We start from the raw sequence: 14,763 nt of genomic DNA, 5'->3' as shown, positions 1-14,763 counted from the left end.
AGGGGTCCCATACACATGGGGATTTTGCTCCTGCCCTGGCTCAGGGCAGGGTGGACCCATTAGGACCCCTGACACCGTGGAGTTGGGCACTGGGTCAGGTGGGTGTGGGGTCCATTCTACAACTGAAAGATCACATGGAAAATCAAAATCAGAACAGAGGAAGTGGCTGTGCAGACAGAACAGAAATGAAGGCCATCTGTGCTAGAAGAAACTGACGGATGGGGCTGGGGAGATAGCTCAGCTGGTAGAGTGCTTGCCTTGTAAGTACAAAGCCCTGAGTTTAATCCCCAGTACTGCAAAAAAAAAAAAAAAAAAAAAAAAAAAGAAACTGACAGATGGAGTTGTGGCCACCTGACAACTTGGCAGTCCCTGGGACTGCACTTCCTGGTGTTGATACAACCCACTGATCCCACTCAGATGGCCTGTTTTACCCGTGTGCATGCGTGTGCATGTATGTGTCCACTTTGTTTCATCACCCTGCATTTCTCAAGTCCATCACCACAGACTGAACGATGAGTTGATGAGTTTCATTTTGTTGTTTACTATGGTAAAATACATAATATAAGGTTTACCACTGTAACCATTTTGAACTGAGCTCTGGTCTGATTTGTGCAGAGGTGATATGGGCAATTGGAAGGGAGAATGGGGGAGGGTAGAGCCACAGAAGTGAAGAGCACACAGTGGGCAGTGGGCCAGACAGGCCAGCTGTGTCCCCTGGCTGGGGGGTTGGAGGCCTCCAGCAGAGGTGGGCAGGCAGAGGCCTCATGCTTCCCGATGGCTACACTTCAAAGGAACAGCTCTTGGGTCCTTGAGAGAGGTGCTTTTGAGATGCAAGAGAGACAGGCTCACAGTTGGCAGGTTTTTGACTAGTGTGTCACAAAAAGGCCAATCGCTCCACCCTGACTAGTACATTTTCTGGGTGGTTTGCGCTCTCAGCGCACATTTGAGTGAGCTGGGGTCACCTGGGGCTGCAGCCTGATGCAGCTGCGAGCAGGGCAGAGTTCAGCACCTTCAGGTTTGATAGGTGCTGCACTAGAAGAGGTGCTGCCAGACCTTCAGGACAAGCGCACTTTTCTTGTCCTGAGTTGGTGACAGGACCCTCAAGGAAGGCAGAGTCACATGCAGAAGCAGCCTGAGCCTCAGTGATGCTATTTGGTGCCATGGAGGGAGATGGGACAGTGGCAAGAGAAAGGGTGTGTCCTGAGTTCTAGGATCAGTGGCTAGATCTGCTACTTAACCAGCTGAACAATCTAGTCCATTGAGGGACATGGGAAGTCAATTATTTTTGGATGATTTACTGAAAATTATTCAGAAAGTCTAGTTTAAAATTAAGTCTAGATAATCTCTTTTTATTTTTTGGTACTAGGGACTGATTGAACCCAGGGGTATTTCAACAACTGAGCCACATTCCTGGTCCCTTTTTTTTTTTTTTTTTTTTTTTTGAGACAAGTCAGGCAAAAGTTACCAAGGTGTTAAATGCTGTTATGGAGGGAAGCCTGGATTTCTACAGTGAACAGTAGTTACATAGAATCACAGCTGCAGGTAAATGTGAGCTTGGTTTCAGAGAAGTGTCAAAAAGTTAACAAAATCTGTCGAATGGTGAACTTGAAGATTTCCACTTTCTGCATTATTAGCTTCTATGATGCTTAACTTTTAAAAAACAATGACATAGCCAGGCACAGGGACATGTCTGTCATCCCAGTGACTGGGGAGGCTGAGGCAGGAGGAGCTCAAGTTAAAGAGCTAAGGAAAACACTAAAGATCTTCCCTGTCCCTGTGCCCGCTGTGCCCTTCACTCACCCTTGATGGAACATCTAAAGAATGCTGCCTTCTGGGTGGGTGTGGATCACTCCAGGGGACTCAGTCATCATCTCAAGGCTGTTCCTCTCCCTTCAGGGATACACCAGTCCTTGGGGGATGTGCTTGAGGGGATCACTAGGTCAAGCAGGTTGTTAGAACGGAGATTTCTGTGTTCTAACTTGTATTTAAGGGGCCCTACTGGGAATAAGACTTTGGAGTCTCACCCTTGGAGGGGATGCTCTGCCCAGGACCTCCCAGTGGGGACCCAGGAAGGCTGCCCCAGGTGTTTCCCCCCATCTGGTGATGTAGTTCCTTCTCTTTCTCTCTCATCTGTCACTTTAGCTCTTGCTTCCGTATTATTACTGAAATGAATGCTATCTGTATAAAGTGAGTGTCTTTATTGTCTTTCAGACCCGCAAATTCAGCAGCTGCACACATACGAAATGCTCTAACGTTACGCAGGTTCGAGGTCAGCCTCAGCAACTTAGCAAGACTCTGTCCCAGAAACAAACAAACAAATAAAACCTGGAAATGTGGTTTATTGAAAGAGTTTCCCTGTGCTCAATTCCCAGTATTACAAATAAACAAAAAATAATGACATAATACTCCTGAAATTAGAAAATAAACCCAACTAGAGGGAAAAAAATCATGGGTGAGAAAATAAGACTGTTTGGGTCTTTGGCTGCTGTTTTGTCTTGTCTTCAAAGGCTCCACTCTGGATGAGAGCTATCTAGAGCCACCCGGGGAAGTGGGCAATCAGGCTCCCCTGGCAGGACTCAAACAGGTTCTTCAGTATGTCAGATGATGAAGCATTTAAATCTCAGAAGTTCATTGCTCTTTCTCTAAGCTCTTAGCAAACTCATCTTAGCTTCCTGGGTCTATTAGTTCTGTAAGTAGATTTTAAGTGTGTTATTAAAGAATTTAAAAAGAAAGGATCCTGTAGGGATCCTCCTGTCCTGCTTAAGGCATGCTTCTGTCCCTCCGTCCCTAATAAACCGCACTTGGTGCAATCCTGGAAAAAAGCAAACACTCCTTTTGAGAGTACTTAAATATCATATTGTTTCTTTTCCTTGAAGTGAAACTCACATAACACAAAAGTGGTGAACAATTTAAGTGTATAGCCCAGTGGCGTTTGGTGCAGTTACAATACTGAGCAACCATCACTTTTTTTGGTGGTGGTGGGGTAACCGGGGATTGAACTCAGGGGCCTTCAACCACTGAGCCACATCCCCGGGCCTATTTTATTTTTTAATAATTATTTCTTAAATTTTTACAGACTGCATTTTTGAGTCATTGTACACAAATGGGGGTACAACTTTTCCTATGGTTGTACACAACGTAGATTCACACCAGTTATGTACTTATACATGTACATAGGGTAATAATGTCTCAGTTCACTATCCTTCCTTCTTCTACCCCCTCCTGTCCCATTTCCCTCTACATAATCCAAAGTTCCTCCATTCTTCTCTTACCGCTCCACCCCTCACCCCACATCCCCCATTATGTATCATTATCCACCTATCAGAAAACATTCGACCTCTGGTTCTTTGGGATTGGCTTATTTCACTTAGCATGATATTCTCCAACTCCATCCATTTACCAGCAAGTGCTGTAATTTTATTCTTCTTTATGGCTGAGTAGTATTCCATTGTGCATATATACCACAGTTTCTTTATCCATTCATCAACTGAAGGGCATCTAAGTTGGTTCCACAATCTAGTTATTGTGAACTGAGCAGCTTTAAACATTGATGTGGCTGCTTTACTGTAGTATGCTGATTTTAAGTCCCTTGGGTATAAACTCAGGAGTGGGATAACTGGGGCAAATGGTAGGTCCATTTCAAGTTTTCTGAGGAATCTTCATACTGCTTTCCAGAGTGGCTGCACCAATTTGTGACTCATACCAGAATATATGAGTGTTCCTTTTCCCCCACATCCACACCAACACTTATTATTGCTTGTGTTAATAGTCATTCTAATTGGAGTTAGATGAAATCTTAGGGTGGTTTTGATTTGCATTTCTCTAATTACTAGAGATGATGAGAACTTTTTCATATATTTGTTGATCACCTGTATGTCTTCTTCTGTGAAATGTCTGCCCAGTTCCTTAGCCCATTTATTAATTGGGTTCTTTGTATTTTTGGTGTAAAGTTAAGTTCTTTATAAATTTTGGAGATTAGTGCTCTATCTGAAGTGTGTGTAGAAAAGATTTTCTCCCACTCTGTAGGCTCTCTTTTCACATCGATGGTTTTCCTTTGTTGAGAAAAAGCTTTTTAGTTTGAATCCATCCCATTTATTGATTCTTGCTTTCATTTCTTGTGCTATGGGGGGGTCTTATTAAGGAAGTCTGGTCCTAAGCTAACATGATGAAGATTTGGGCCTACTTTTTTTTTCTATTTGATGAAGGGTCTCAGGTCTAATCCTTTTTTTTTTTTTTTTTGGGCAGTGCTGGGGATTGAACCCAGAGCCTCGTGCTTGCAAGGCAAGCACTCTACCAACTGAGCTATCTCCCCAGCCCTCAAGTCTAATTCTTAGATCCTTGACCCATTTTGAGTTGAGTTTTGTGCAGGGTGAGAGATAGGGATTTAATTTCATTTTACCGCATATAGATTTCCTGTTTTCCCAGCACCATTTGTTGAAGAGTGTATCTTTTCTCCATTGTATGTATGTTTTTGGCACCTTTGTCCAATATGAGATAACTGTACTTATGTGGGTTTGTCTCTGTGTCTTCTATTCTGTACCATTGGTCTACCTGTCTATTTTGGTGCCAAAAATGCTGCCCAGTCCTAATTTATATTTAATTTAGAGACAGGGTCTGATTGAGCTGCTTAGTACCTTGCTTTTGCTGAGGCTAGCTTTGAACATGAGATTCTCCTGTCTCAGCCTCTCAAGCTGCTGGGATTACAGGCATGCACCACCATGCCCAGTGTGAGCAACCATCACTTCTATTTTCATTCCAAGACTTTTCCATAAGCTCAAAGGAAAGCCTATACCTGTGAGGTAGTGCCTCCCAACACCTTTCCTCTCAGTCCCTGGTAACCACTCTATTCTCTACTTACTGTTCCTTTGGATTTGCCTCATCTGGATGTGTCACATCAGTGGAATCATTAAATATGGAATCTTTTGTTTTGGCTTGTTTTATAGCACATTACTTTCAAGGTTTATTCATTATTTATTGGTACTTACCTCCTTTTGCTCTGAATAACATCCCATTGTATGCTGGGCACCTTGAGCTTCACGTGGGCAATTGAGCAAGACCCCGTCTCAAAACCAAAAAAGAAAAAAAAAAAGAGAGAGAGAGAAAGAGAGAAAGAGAGGGCTGGGAATGTAGCTCAGGGATAGGGGGTGGTAGGGAGCCTCTAGTTTCAATCCCACTATTGCCAAAAAAAGATGGAGGTACCACCTGTATGAGTCAACTGTTACTAGCTGATGCAGGTATTACAGTCACCTGTAAGAATTACTACCCGATGTAGGCTACTTAGCAAGGGAAGAGGTTATTTTGGATCACTGTTCTGAGTGGGTTCTGGAGGCTCAACATCAGGAGACCCTGCTGGTCTGGGCCTCTGGTGAGGGCTACCTCCCAGTGGGAGTGCATGTCAGAGCCAGCAGTACTACCCAAGCCAGGAAGCAGAGGGAGAGAACCAGATTGGCCTTCTAAGAGCACACCCACCTCCCCCGTGACCTAAGGACCACCCGTAAGGCCTGCCTCTTAAAGGTTCACAGCACTCCCATCACTATCCTTGGGGAACAGCACCTGCCTTTTGTTTATCCATCTATCAGCTCACAGACATAGGGATTGTCTCCATCTTTCAGCCACTGTGAATAAAGCTGCTGTGAGCATCTGTGTAGAAGTATTTCTTCATCTTTTTTTTCCTCTCCTCCTTCCTTCCTGAGCTGGGGAGCACACGGGGTGCCTCACATACTAGGGGAACACTCTACCACTGAGCTCGACCCCCCAGTTCTGAATATCTATTTTGAAACATTTGGGTTATATACGTAGGAGTGGAACTGCTGGACTGAGGGGTAGTCTTAGCGTCACTATCTACATTCCCACCAGCAATGCACGAGGGTTCCAATTTCTCCACCACTGCTTGCTTTCTTTTCAATCATGGCAGCATCAGGGGGCTTTTGTTAATGGGGTGACTGGTGAAACCCGTGCTGCTTGAGCACGGTTGCAGAGAGAATGATGGTCAGCGACAGGCTGACTGCTTGCTTTTGTCCGTCCACCGCTGCCGTGCAGTCCCTGAGCCCCTACTGACCGTGCTTGAACCTTTTTTTCCCAGTGTGCTCAATCTTAATAAGTGCACCACTGTCTGCTGGGCTGCCTGTGCCCTGGGATAACGCAGGATAGCTTCCCTGCTTCTCTCCCCAACATGTAAGCCCTCACCAGCCCCTGCTGATTCCACCCACAAAACAGATCTCAGATCCGTTTATTCCTCATCCACAGCAGTCATTTATTTCAGGCCACCATGACCTCTCTCCTGCATGCTCAAGGCTTCTGAGGAAATTGCAGTCCTCGTGTTGGTCAGGACTTCCCACTCCTCCTCCCGGGCAAGATCCTCTTCCAAGCTCATTAACATAGCTATTTGGCAGATGTCGGTCAGACATCGGTTCTTTACCACAAGGGCTCTTCTGTGAGGTAGCTTACAACATGGCAGCTGTCTTCCCTGAGAGAAGTTAAGCCAGAGAATGAGAGAAGGGGCCCAAAAGGGAAGCCACAATCTCATGAGCTCTGGAAGAGAGATTCCACCACACTGTGGTCTTAGCAGCGACTCACTGGCTCCTGTTCATGCTCAAGGGCTGGAGAGTATGAAGAGGAGGTGGGAAGAATCACCAGGAGCCACTGTAGAGGCTACCTACCTACGACACTCTGTTCCCTGGCAGCCAGTGATCCAGGTCCTCTCCACAAAGCACTTTTTTCTCCCAAGGTCCTCAAAAGCTTCATCCTATTTTGGCACCAGTTCCAAGTCCAGAATCTCAACACCAACTCAAGTCTAGATGGAACCTCATTGAGTACAGTTCCTGAAATAATTTTCACCAGGACAGATCCTCTCTTTTGTAGACCTGTGCAAATAGGGTGACAAATTATTTGTCCCCTACACATCCAACATACAACAGACCTAGGGTAATACGATGGTTAATTTCATGTCAGCTTGACTGGGTAAGGAGAGATCAGCTAGTAAAACATTACTTCTGGGTGTGTTTGCGAAAGTGTTTCTAGAAGAGCACATGAATCAGGATTCTGAGTAAAGATCACCCTCACCAATGCAGGTGGGTAACATCCAATCCATCCAAGTCCCAATTAGAACAAAAAGTGGAAGAAAGGTGAATTTGCTCCTTTTCTGACCTGGGACATCCATCTTCTCTTACCCTTGGACACTGGCACTCCTGGTTCTCAGGTCTTCAGACTCTGGGGCTTATACCAACATCTTTTCTGGTTCTCCAGTGTGCAAATGGCATATCTTAGCAATTCCTCCCTTCATAATTGCACAAGTCAACCCCCATAATAATCTCATCTATTGATCTATAGGCTCTGCCAATAGCCTATTGGTTCTGCTTCTCTGACTGATAAAGGCAATAGCTATAGACATTCTTGTTCAAATAGAGGCAAAGTGGGAGGTACAAAGGAGTGGCTGGTCCAGTGATTCTGAAATCCAGTTGGGCAAATGCTGCAAGTCCTACGATTAGTTCTCAAGGTCTATGAAAAATAGTTCCTGGCTCCATTCTGAGTGATACTTTTTTCATAAAAAACAGCACATTTAGTATGGTGCAGTAGTACATGCCTGTGATCCTAGCTGCTTTGGGAGGCTGTGTCAGGATAGCAAATAGGAGGCCAGACCGAGCAACTTAACAAGAATCTGTCTCAAGATAAAAAATAAAAAGAACTGGGATGTAGCTCAGTGGTTGCATGGCCCTGGTTCAACCCCCAGTACGGGAGGCAGGGGTGGGGGTGGGATCACATTTGCAGTTGAGTAGTTCTTAGCTTGCTTCCTGCCAGTAGAATTATAATTCCTATTTATCTGTACTGTCTCTCCCTCAGTCAAGAGTCCAAACATAACTTTCAAATACCTTCTGGATTCCCAGCAATCTTCTTGAGATCTACTGATTTAGACAAGAGCCACACCCCAAAATCTCCCTGGAACAAGTTCTTCTCTAATGTCGGATCGTGCTGAGAAATTTGAGGGATAATGACCTTAAGCTTCCTAGAGGCCTTACTCTTTGAAATCTATGAGATGTATCACGAGCCATTCAAGGGTACTTTTCATGACCACATAAGTTTTCTGAGGCACCACTTTTGATCTTTCTGATGTCTTAACAATGGCATCTTCTACTTTAGCTTCAGACCATATCTTAAATTGAATACATCTCTCCCCCCAACTTCCACCAAATTCATGTTGAAGCTCTGATCTCCAATGAGATGATATTTAGGAAATTGGAAGTCACAAGAGTGGGTCCCCATGACGGGATTAGTACCCTTGTAAGAAAAGAGAAAGCAGAGGCTTCTATGTGAGGATGCAGTGAGAAGGTAGCTATCTGCAAGCCAGGAAGCTGGCCCTCACCAGGAATCAAATCTACTGGAACCTTGTTCTTGGACTTCCCAGTCTCCAGACTCATAAAAAATAAATGTGTGTTGAGTTAGCCACCATCTAAGGTATTTTGTTTCAGTAACCTGAGCTAAGACAGACAGACACACCCATTTTATGTACAATGCTGATTATGATCTCTGCTCAAGAGAGTGTAAAATTTCAAAACTATCAAGTCCCAGTTCCTGGTAGTTAAATAATCCTCACAAATTGTCTTTCTTTTCATATTTTATTATAAGCAGAAGAAAACAGGCAGCAATGTCTTTCCTCCAGTTTGCAATAACATGTTCCTTACTAGCAGTAAGTAACCTTATTTTTACTAAATTTGTCCAAGATAATTCAGGTGTTCTCTAATACTGTCCTCAAGAATCGTCCAGTCTCTGTCTATAACTTGGTTCCAAACTACTACATCTCAGGTACCATTTTCAAGTACCAAAATCTGTATTGTATTGCATGACAAGTTACTCCAAAATTTAGAGCCATAAAACAACTTTTTTTTGGTGCTGGGGATTGAACCTTGGGCCTTGAATGTGACAGGCAAGCACTCTGCCACTAAGCAATATCCCCAATCCTGAAATGACAATTTTAAATCTGTTTCTGTGGGTTAGGAACCTGGGCATGACTTAGCTGGATCTTCTGGCTCAGGGTCTCCCACAGGCTATAATCCCCAAAGTCTCAGCTGGGTAGGGTCCTTTCTAAACTCATGTACATGGCTATTTGGCAGGTCATTGGTTCTCACTGGCAGCAGGTGGGCCTTTTCACAGCACACCATTGGAAGAGTGAATATATTGTCTCTAAATTCATGTTTATTCAGAAGCTCAGAATATGATTCTATTTGTAAATTGGGTCTTTTCACCTGTAGTTAATTTGAGATCATACTTAATTAGGGTGGGCTTTAAACCCAATGACTGGCATCCTTATAAAAAGAGACACAGAGACAAAATCATGAAAGACTGTGTGACGATGGAGGCAGAGACTGCAGCTACAAGCCAGAGAATGTCAAAAATTGCCTGGAGTCACCGGAGGGAAGAACTCTTCTTTAGAGGGAACATGGCTCTGCCAACACCTTGATTTCAGATTTCTAGCCTTTCTAGTGTTGTTTTAAGGTCCCACTTTGTGATAATTTGTCATAGCAGCCTTAGGAAACTGCTCTTGCAGCTCACAGACTGCATGAGTTGATACATACCTGTAATCTAAGAGACCCAAGAGGTTGAGGCAGGAGGATCACAAGTTTGAGGCCAGGCTCAGCAACTTAGCAAGACCCTGTCACAAAAGAAATAAAAAAGGGCTACTGGTGTAGTTCAGTGATAGAATGTCCTGGGTCCAATCCCCAGTACAAAACAAAACTGCAGTGCATAGGTGAGCAGGCTTCCCTCAGAGCAAATAAGTAAAAAAGGACAACAGGACAGAAGTCATAGTCATTCTATAACCTAATCTTGGACGTGACACCTGAGCACTGAAAGCAAGCCACCAGAGCCAGCCATCATGCAGGGTGAGGGGATTACACCAGGCAATGAGCATCACTGGAGGGTATCTTAGTGGCTGCCTACCACAGCCAACTAATCAGCAAAAAGTGAATGAACTTCAGTGGAAGAAAACCTCTCCTTAGGGCTCTGCCTTCTCCATTCACTGAGTCCTTTAACAAATATTAAGTACTTGCAATGGGCTGGGTGTTGGAGATATGACCAGTAAGACAGATAAGATTCTTTCCCTGTTGAGATTATTCACAATTTAGTGGGGAAGAAGATCAGTAAAGATCAAAAAACAAATATATCAATAAAAACTGTGATAAGTACAAGGAGACAAGTTATGAGATTAAAAGAGAAACATCTAATTTATGTTAGGCAAAGGCTAGGCGTGTCCGGAAAAAAAATCCGTATTCAGAATGAGGTTGAAGAAAGTAGAAATTGGGCTGTGTGTTTTGGCAGAGAAAAGTGGAGTTTCTAGCAGAGGGAAAGCAGGTGCAAATAAGTCAGTAAGTTAAGTCACAAGACTGAGAGCTGCTGGAGGGTTATTCTTCATCTCTATGTCCTGATCATGCAGCACAGTGCCTGGTACGGGGAGGAACCTGAAAAATCCCTCCTTCCTCGGTGAATGAATCAAAGCCACTTTCTATTTCCTATTATGGATAACGTCAATTGAAGTCATTTAGAAAATTTCTCCTAAAGTTCACTGTTCTTATTCACATTAGGCAGGATAGGCAAAGCTGCTATAACAAAAAAGACTCAAATTAGATAAAACCTCAACACCACATAAGTTCATTGTTATTAGGGTCCCCCCGCCCCCCAAATAACAGTACTGAGTGGACATGCAGGTTGGTGGGGTAGGTTCTCCTTCACTCATGAATCTTCAGTCTTGAGGCCTTGTCTTCTCCAGAATCTGGTCATCATTTGCTTCCAGATGGCAGAGTAAGAGCACAGAAGAGCACTGTTGAAGGCTGTCATGGGCCAGGCCTGGAAAACGTGCACGGCTCTTCTGTTCACTTTTCACTGGAAGTGCACGGGCACATGCCCACACTTATCAGGAGGGCTGAGGAATACAGTGTAGGTGGATGGCCAACAAAGAGAACAATAATTTTGGTGGACAACTATTCTCCACCACGATATTCACTTACTTATTACTTGACTTATCCACTGGTATATCTCCCAAGAACCTCAAAGTAAGCTAGACAGTAAAGAAATCTGGACTGCTCACCCTCACCCCCATCAGTTCTTTCATTCACAGAACGGCCGTATCATCATCCATCCATCATCATTAAGCCGAGCTCAGGGAAATCACTCGTCTCATTTCTCATCCTCACCTTCCACACCTAATCCTTTCGGAAGTCCCGTCAATGCTATCTCTAGAACATATCTTAAATCTACCTTCTCTCTCCAACTGAACTGCCACTGCCTTCTTCAAACATAATGACCTCTCATTTGGATTATTCCAACAGCCTAATAGCTCTCGATGCTTCCGACTTGACTGCCAGCATTCCATTCTCTACATGGCTCAGAAATATGTTAAAACATAAGTTTGATCAGATTAATCTCTAATTTAAAACTTTCCCATGGTTCAGAATGAAGTCCAAAATAAATCCTAATTCAATGCAGCACCTGCCCATCTCTCTACCCTCATACTTCATCACTTTCCTTTTACTAGCTCTACTCCAGGTCAATGTTGTTTTTATGAAAGCAGTTAAGGCCTGAACACAGCTGGACATAAATTCCTTAAATAACCAGTGCTTAAGACGTTGTTCAGGACATTTTTTTTTTTTTTTTTTGCAGTTCTGGAGATTGAACCCAGGGCTTTGTACTAATAAGGCAAGCACTCTACCAACTAAGTTATACCCCAGTCCCTCAAGACTCTTTGAAACTGGCTTTTCTTTTTTATTAAAATATTTTTTTATTTTTACAGACACATTTTGGTTCATTGTATACAAATGGGGTACAGCTTTTCATTTCTATGGTTGTACACAATGTATATTCACACCATTCATGTATTCATACATATATATATAGGGCAATACTGTCTGTTTCGATCTACTGTTTTTCCATTCCCACCCCCTCCCACCCCTTTTTCCTCTACACCATCCAAAGATCCTTCATTCTTCTCTTCCCCCGGCCATCCCCCATCATTATATATTGTCATACACTTATCAGAGAAAACATTCGGCCTTTGGTTTTTTGGGCTTGGCCTAATTTTCTTAGCATGATATTTTCCAACTTCATCCACTTACCAGCAAATGCCATAATTTTACTATTCTTTACGGCTGAGTAATATTCCATTGTATATATACCACAGCTTCTTTATCCATTTGTTAATTGAAGGGCATCTAGGTTGGTTCCACAATCTAGCTATTGTGAATTCAGCTGCTATGAACATTGATGTGGCTGCATCACTGTAGTATGCTGATTTTAAGTCCTTTGGGTATAAACCGAGGAGTGGGATAGCTAGGTCAAATGGTAGGTCCATTCCAAGCTTTCTAAGGAATCTCCATACTGCCTTCCAGAGTGGCTGTACCAGTTTGCAACTCCACCAGCAATGTATGAGTGTGCCTTTTCCCCCACATCCACACCAACACTTATTATTGTTTGTGTGTGTTTTTTTTTTTTTTTTTTTTGGTGGTGCTGGGGATTGAACCCAGGGCCTTGGGCTTGCAAAGCAAGCACTCTACTGACTGAGCTATCTCCCCAGCCCCACTTGTGTTCTTGATAACAGTCATTCTAATTGGAGTTAGATGAAATCTTAGGGTGGTTTTAATTTGCATTTCTCTAATTACTAGGGATGCTGAGCACTTTTTCATATATTTGTTGATCGCCTGTATATCTTCTTCTGCCAAGTGTCTGCCCACTTCCTTAGCCCATCTATTGATTGGGTTCTTTGTATTTTTGGTGTAAAGTTTTTTAAGTTCTTTATAAACTTTGGAGATGAGTGTTTGGTCTGAAGTGTGTGTGGAAAAGATTTTCTCCCACTCTGTAGGCTCTCTTTTCACATTATTGATTGTTTCCTGTGCTGAGAAAAAACTTTTTAGTTTGAATCTATCCCATTTATTGATTCTTGCTTTTATTTCTTGTGCTATGGGGGTCTTGTTAAGGAAGTCTGGTCCTAAGCCAATGTGATGGAGATTCGGGCCTACTTTTTCTTCTATTTGGTGAAGGGTCTCGGGTCTAATTCCTAGTTCCTTGATCCATTTGGAGTTGAGTTTTGTATAGGGTGAGAGATAGGGGTTTAATTTCATTTTACTGCATATGGATTTCCAGTTTTCCCAGCACCATTTGTTGAAGAGGCTATCTTTTCTTCATTATAAATTTTTGGCATCCTTATCTAGTATGAGGTTACTGTACTTATGTGGGCATGTCTCCGTGTCTTCTATCCTGTACCATTGATCTACCTGTCTATTTTGGTGCCAGTAGCATAAAACTGGCTTTTCAAGAATGGACACAAGCTGGATGAGCTGGTGCATGCCTGTAATCCCAGCAGCTTGTGAGGCTAAGGCAGGAGGATCGCAAATTCAAAGTTAGACTCAGCAACTTAGCGAGACCCTGTTTCCAAAAAAAAAAAAAAAAAAAAAATTTTGAAAAGGGCTGGAGATCTGGCTCAGGGGTTAAAGCACCCCTGGGTTCAATCCCTGGTACCCCTCTCCCCTGCCAAAAAAAAAAAAAAAATGGACACAAGGAGAAGGCAGTCAGCTTATCTAGTCAATAACTTTTTGACTACACAAGCTCAAAACCCCACCTGGAACATGGCAACTACCCCTGAAAACAAACATGCCACCTATGAAGAGGCATGTTGACTATCTAGCTTGAGCAAAAGAACCCTAAAACCCCCCTTTTCCTCATCCAATCAGTAATCAGTAAACAGCTTCCCCCCCTCTCCCTTCCTATAAATTCCAGGTACCAAAATACTGGGAAGACATCTATCTGAGTTTACAGCTCTGGTGTCAAGGTCAGATGATCACGCAAAAAAAAAAAAAAAAAAAAAAAAGCCCTTTCGCGAAAAGTTGGTGCCATTGTTTTTCGTTCTATGCTGGTCAGGCAGTGAGTGGCATCGTGTGCTGCTCCTTAGACACCTTTCACTTACTTCCACTTAAAGACTTCAGCACTTGCCGTATCCCTTCTACCCCAAATCTTTTCCACGGATGTGCAAAGGCCAAGCCCTTCTCCTTTCCTCGGGGCGATCAGTTCCAAGGTTACCTGGAGAGACCTTCCCGATCACACGGTAAGTAAAGCAGTCCCCGCAGCGGTCGCTCTTACTTCCGCGTTCTTTTCATTTTCTTTTTAACATCACACTGTATTATTCCGTTTACCGTCTGCTTACTTGAAAGATCCACACGCGGGTGCCATGCCACGTTGTTGTTTCTCCAGGGCCCGGAAGGCCCGGCACAGTGGTGTTCAGTAAATAAAGTAATAAAGTGAGTAAATGAAGAACCGTCAACAGGTGACGAGCTAAAGCTCCTGGAAGGTCCTTGGATAGGTTCCTGGTGTCAAGACACAAACCTAGGTCCCACTTCTCGGCCGTGCGAGTTCGGCCCTGAGTCTCAGACACCTTATCTGTAAATGGGGCATAAGGACATACTTACCTCACAACGCAAAAAGACGAAAGGAGGCAACGAAGGAAGAGCGCTTCACGGGAAGGTAACGCTCCGTAAATGGAGCGATTCCTTCCCTTTGCAGCAGGGCCCATCCAGGCCGCAGCTCTCTCTGTCATCCGCTGCCAGGCTTTCCCCAGGGTGTTTCTGGAAGCGTAATCTCTGCGTAGAGAGGAGATGGAAGGATAAGACTCCAAGAGCACGCACAGACTCCCGCATCGGCCCGCGGCCTCCTCGGCCCCGCCGGGTCGGGCCGCCTCTTGCGTCATTAGCGAGGCGCCAGCGCAGTGGAAGGCCCGGGGGCCTGTCT

The 14,763-nt window shown here is 43.9% G+C and overlaps 1 long non-coding RNA gene across 7 annotated transcripts; it reads right to left on the bottom strand.

The window, feature by feature from the left end:
- Positions 1–2,323: 2,323 nt before the first annotated feature.
- LOC124990360 (uncharacterized) lies at positions 2,324–14,708 on the bottom strand. 7 transcript variants are annotated; one of them, XR_007109756.1, is made up of 7 exons: positions 14,445–14,708; positions 10,683–10,912; positions 10,452–10,589; positions 9,570–9,646; positions 6,660–6,863; positions 4,986–5,062; positions 2,324–2,687 (listed from the first exon to the last, which is right to left on the bottom strand). It is a non-coding gene; the product is annotated as an uncharacterized LOC124990360 (long non-coding RNA). The 7 variants fall into 7 exon arrangements; XR_007109753.1 differs by lacking the exon at positions 2,324–2,687 and adding an exon at positions 4,000–4,052; XR_007109757.1 differs by lacking the exons at positions 2,324–2,687; positions 4,986–5,062 and adding an exon at positions 5,100–6,466.
- Positions 14,709–14,763: the final 55 nt, after the last annotated feature.

This window comes from Sciurus carolinensis, chromosome 8 (genome assembly GCF_902686445.1).
Source record: "Sciurus carolinensis chromosome 8, mSciCar1.2, whole genome shotgun sequence".
NCBI classification, from domain to species: domain Eukaryota; kingdom Metazoa; phylum Chordata; class Mammalia; order Rodentia; family Sciuridae; genus Sciurus; species Sciurus carolinensis.
This window is presented reverse-complemented; position numbering and strand designations above follow the sequence as displayed.